At 40.9% G+C, this 5,056-nt stretch overlaps 1 pseudogene; it reads left to right on the top strand.

Annotated features, from left to right (window-relative positions):
- Positions 1-2,118: 2,118 nt before the first annotated feature.
- On the top strand, positions 2,119-2,890 carry LOC123153121 (uncharacterized; annotated as a pseudogene).
- Positions 2,891-5,056: the final 2,166 nt, after the last annotated feature.

The following is a 5,056-nucleotide window of genomic DNA, read 5'->3' as shown; positions in this document are numbered from 1 at the left end:
GGGTACGAGGTGACTCGCACGTGGTCTCCTCCTGGATGGATACCTTGGTTCTCAAAAACTGAGGGAAATACTTACGCTTCTTTACTGCATCACTCTTTCCTCTTCAAGGGAAAACCAACGCAATGCTCAAGAGGTAGCAAGAAGGATTTCTGGCGCCGTTGCCGGGGAGATCTGCGCCAAGTCAAGATATACCAAGTACCCATCACAACTCTTATCCCTCGCATTACATTATTTGCCATTTGCCTCTCATTTTCCTCGCCCCCACTTCACCCTTGCCGTTTTATTCGCCCTCTTTTCCTTTTGCCTTTTCTTTCGCTTGCTTCATCATTATGGCTAGTCCTTTATCTACTCATTTATCTCCCGAGAATGAGGTCCTTAATTTTAAACAAAGGGTGGGAGAAAACTAAAAGATGCTTGGCTCTGAATTTGCAATGCACAAAATAGATCTACTAGGAAGCAATCTACTTCCGTTCTTCTTCGTAATTTTTATGTAGGCATCATTCCTTCGAATAGATATATTCTTGATACCATTACCGGAGGAAATTTCTTTGGTAGCCACACTTTTGATTCTTACAATGCTATGATAGATTTGTTTGGCACACCACCTCTCTTTGTTAATGGAACTATGCTAACTTTGGAACATGTTATGCAAAGGCTCGATATTATTAAAAATAAAGTTGCTACTATTTAATTGATTGACAATTTGGATAAAAAGATCCACAACCAAATTACCCAATATGGATCTAAGGTAGGAGTTACTCTGAAATTTTTTAAAGAAAAAGAACCCGTTGTTAATGAAAGAATAGACCAAGATTCCACTAGAATTGATAAACTTGAGGGTATTATTACCAACTTGGGGTCCGCTTTTTCTGCCGTAAGGAATACTTTAAATCCACCTACCAAAGTTGCCAAATTAATGTACGTTCCTAAGAATAAGGGTGAAACTTCTAGTAAGGAAAATGCGAATATCAAATCCATAAGTGTTCACCCCAACTTTCTCACTATCATTAAGGAACCCTTTGCTACAAATGATTTTCTCGATTTCGTGCCAAAGAGTCTGATAATTAATAAAAAGAAAGAAACTCCTAGGGGCTATAGGTGTCTTACTGAAGAATTGCCTACGAAAGATGGCAATACCTAGATCTATCCTCGCTTTTATGCCTAGCTAGGGCGTTAAACGATAGCGCTTGTTGGGAGGCAACCCAATTTTATTTTCATTCCTTGCTTTTTGTTCCTGTTAAGTAATAAATAATTCATCTAGCCTCTGTTAAATGTGGTTTTATGCTTTTAATTAGTGTTTGTGCCAAGTAGAACCGTTGGGAAGACTTGGGGAAAGTCTTTTTGATCTTGCTGTAAAAAACAGAAACTTTAGCGCTCACGAGAATTGCTGCCATTTTTTATTGGTGAGTGTTATTTAGTTAATTATTTTTGCAGATGATTAATAGATAAATTCCGCACGTCCAGCTATTTATTTTAGAATTTTTGGGGTTACATAAGTGGTCGAAACCTACAAATTACTACAGACGGTTCTATTTTTGACAAATTCTATTTTTCGTGTGTTGTTTGCTTATTTTGATGAATCTATGACTAGTAATAGAGTTTATAAACCATAGAAAAGTTAGAATACAATTGGTTTAACACCAATTTTTACCTAATAATAAAGGGAGGAAACTTTCATAGTTCTTCATACATCACCGTTTTATATCCGTTGATTTTGCATTAATCATAAAAATTAACGGTTGAGATTTAAAAGTGAACCTACCTAAATTGGCTTCTACGTTCTATGTCGTCCAGATTTGTTTCTGTTTGTTGCCCCTTCCGCTTCCAATCATCAATTCAAGAAAATTAGGTATACAATCCAATACAGAGTCGACGTCCTGTACCATTGGAACATTTTGATATGCATGAAGGTCGATCCTACACGTAGCGCACGTCTCTGGTCCAGCTTTCAAGGTCAACCCGCCGTCTAACCATTGCGAGGGTCCGGAGGGTCGAGTACATATACACTTCCCCCTCCGAGTCACATGCCATGATTCTCCTGTTGATTGCCTAGCTAGCTCATCCATCATCCCTCCTCCACTATCTAGAAGCTTCTGGAAGGTTTTGTTCTTTTGCGTCATGGCCAACTGCCTCTACCCGTGCGTGAGCCTGTTGGCACTGGCCGAGTCTCCCGCGACGGCCAGGCTGGTGTAATGGGGCGGGCGGACGAGGGTGCTGCCGGTGCCGGTCACCGACGACAATGACGAGGGCAACGGCGGCGTCTTCACGTCGCGGACGTGGCGGCCGAGTTGCTGCTGGCGGACCCTTTCTTTGTCGACCTCCCAGTCCCCGTCGCGCCGCCGGGGGAGCGACTGCTGCCCCGGCGGCAACAAAAGCCGCATGGCGGCCACGCTTGCGTCTCTGTCAGACGCGCCGAGGGCAGGAAGACGGTGCAGCTTGCAGGCCACGGACAGTGCCTGTTCGAGTACGTCAAGGGCGGAGACGACGGCTTCGCGGCACTCATCTAGGTCCTGCCGCAGTTCATCGAGAAGGTCATCACCTGCGACGGCGGCAATGGCTGCCGGCCGGCCAGCATGCATCGGGAATGGTGAATATGTCAACGATGGAGCTGAAGGGGCACTAGGAGCAGCTCGTGGGCGCGACGGGCTGCCCATGGTCGCCGAGGCTGGAGACCATCTCCGAGCGCAACAAGAGGAGGATCTTCCAGTCATCCAGTCACCAGCAGGACATATCGTACGTATGTGGATCCAGCACCGATCTAATTCTTCTCCGTGCCGATGCAGCACCTCCTCCATACTTGCTTCCATCGGATCGAGTCGCGGAAAGCAGACAAGTGCAAATGCCCCAAATTTTGCACAGGTCGCATGTCCAGGAGTACTATGGTTCTTAACTTTTTTTTTGCGGGATGCTATGGTTCCTAATTGACTTGTTATATACAGCTATGGACATAGATGACTGTAGAAGCGGATGCAAATGTCACCTATTAAACAGTCAAGTCGACTGTAGAAGCGGATGTGGATATTTTGTCGTGATGAGACACTCCTGGTGCAAGGTGTATACCTATCAATTCCATAGTAAACTGAGATGTGTAAGAGAAAAACGAGTGCAGATGGTTTGATGCAAATATTATAGCAAAAGTAGTATGACTGTATGAGCACTGTCAGGCCAGGTACTATAGTGAGCTAAATCGACAAAATTCATTGGTAGCCGACGTTGTAGTTTAACTACTCAGTCGTCTGATATTACAGCAAAGCATGACGCATGCTTGATTTATTCGTGCCTTTCCTGGGAGAAAGGCGTTCTGGAGGCCCAGCTCTATGGATCCTTTAATTTTGAAAATTTCAAAGTTCATGCTTTTTAGTTTCAAAAAATTCTGAAAAAATATACAAGTACAGACAGATGACATGTGTATGTCTGTAAAAATTCAGGATTAAATACCTTGAAATGTGACCTGTGCAAAAAAGACAAATTCTTTGACTTTGAGGATGAATAGTATCATGTGTTAAACAAGCTCAGATTTGTCTTTTTTGCACAACCCTCGTTTCAACATATTTTGTCATGAACATTATTATGACTTCCTCTATATGTGTATTTATTTTCATGATTTTTTGAAATCTCATATTTTGATGAAATTTGAAAAATGCTTTTTGAGGCTTCAATGGAGCTCGGCCTACAAAAGGCATTTTTGCCTTTCCTGACCTCTATTAATGCGAGATTTACCCTCTTCCTTTTTTTGCTGGAGGCTTCCTTTGATACAACTATACTCAAGATTATAGTTTAAGTTCACATGTGGATAATTATGTTTTCTCTCCGTTGATGGATGCATCTCCTTCAGAAATACAGGTTACCCATATTGTAATCTCTAAAAAGACTAATATTTACAAACAGAGGGAGTACATGTTTTTGGCCTTACAATTGTTTCTGTTTTACTAGATACATCATGGAATATTATTCTCAATATGTTCTTTCCATTGAAATTTCAGGATAGATTTCCCCATGAGAAAAATAAGATGCTCTATAGATTTTCTGATAAGATAGAGAGGCAACTTTCTTCTGGCAATGCCACAAAAATGAGGTTTTGAATTCTAGCACCAATCTCTTTTGCCGCGGATGTTTATAGTCCCTTTTTTCCAATATATCATTCTTATATTTATTTGTTGAACAACATTTGTCATGGTGATTTAGTTGATACTATATGTTCCGCTCCTCTATTCCTATCGAATCAACACATACATGCATTTTTTACTCCCATTTTCCCATAAAACACAGGCAGGACGTGCGGGTGCGTGCATGTGTGGAGGGACGAGATGATGTTCTATGTTGTAGTATGCACAAAAATCACAGAAGAACCTTCCTTTGTGTGGCATGTGAACCATATGAGTTCAAGTAGAATGATAATGAATTTCTAGGGAAGGTCATAGCATTGGTGCAATAAACATTTTATATGAAGACTGATCTAACGTTAAAAAAGAGTTGAAAATGTTTTTTGATGTGCATGTACATCATAAAGGTATATATATTTGACATGATTGTCATTAAACTATTATAAATTTTATGACCCGTTGCAACGCACGGGCTTTTTTGCTAGTATAAATAAAGAATGAGTTCATTACAGTACCTTCAAGTGGTAGTTTGTTTTTTCTTTTACTACTGTAGCTCATGAGATTTTCTATTTAAGTTTTGTGTTGTGAAGTTTTCAAGTTTTGGGTAAAGATTTGATGGATTATGAAACAAGGAGTGGAAAGAGTCTAAGTTTGGGGATGCCCAAGGCACCCCAAGGTAAAATCCAAGGACACCAAAAAGCCTAATCTTGGGGATACCCCGGAAGGCATCCCCTCTTTCGTCTTCGTTCATCGGTAACTTTACTTGGAGCTATATTTTTATTCGCCACATGATATGTGTTTTGCTTGGACCGTCTTGTATGATTTGAGTCTTTGCTTTTTAGTTTACCACAATCATCCTTACTGTACACACCTTTTGGGAGAGACACACATGAATTGGAATTTATTAGAATACTCTATGTGCTTCACTTATATCTTTTGAGCTAGATAATTTT

This window comes from Triticum aestivum, chromosome 7A, assembly GCF_018294505.1.
Source record: "Triticum aestivum cultivar Chinese Spring chromosome 7A, IWGSC CS RefSeq v2.1, whole genome shotgun sequence".
Classification (NCBI taxonomy): Eukaryota; Viridiplantae; Streptophyta; class Magnoliopsida; order Poales; family Poaceae; genus Triticum; species Triticum aestivum.
The sequence above is the reverse complement of the archived record's forward strand: the minus strand, read 5'-3'. Positions and strand labels throughout refer to the sequence as shown.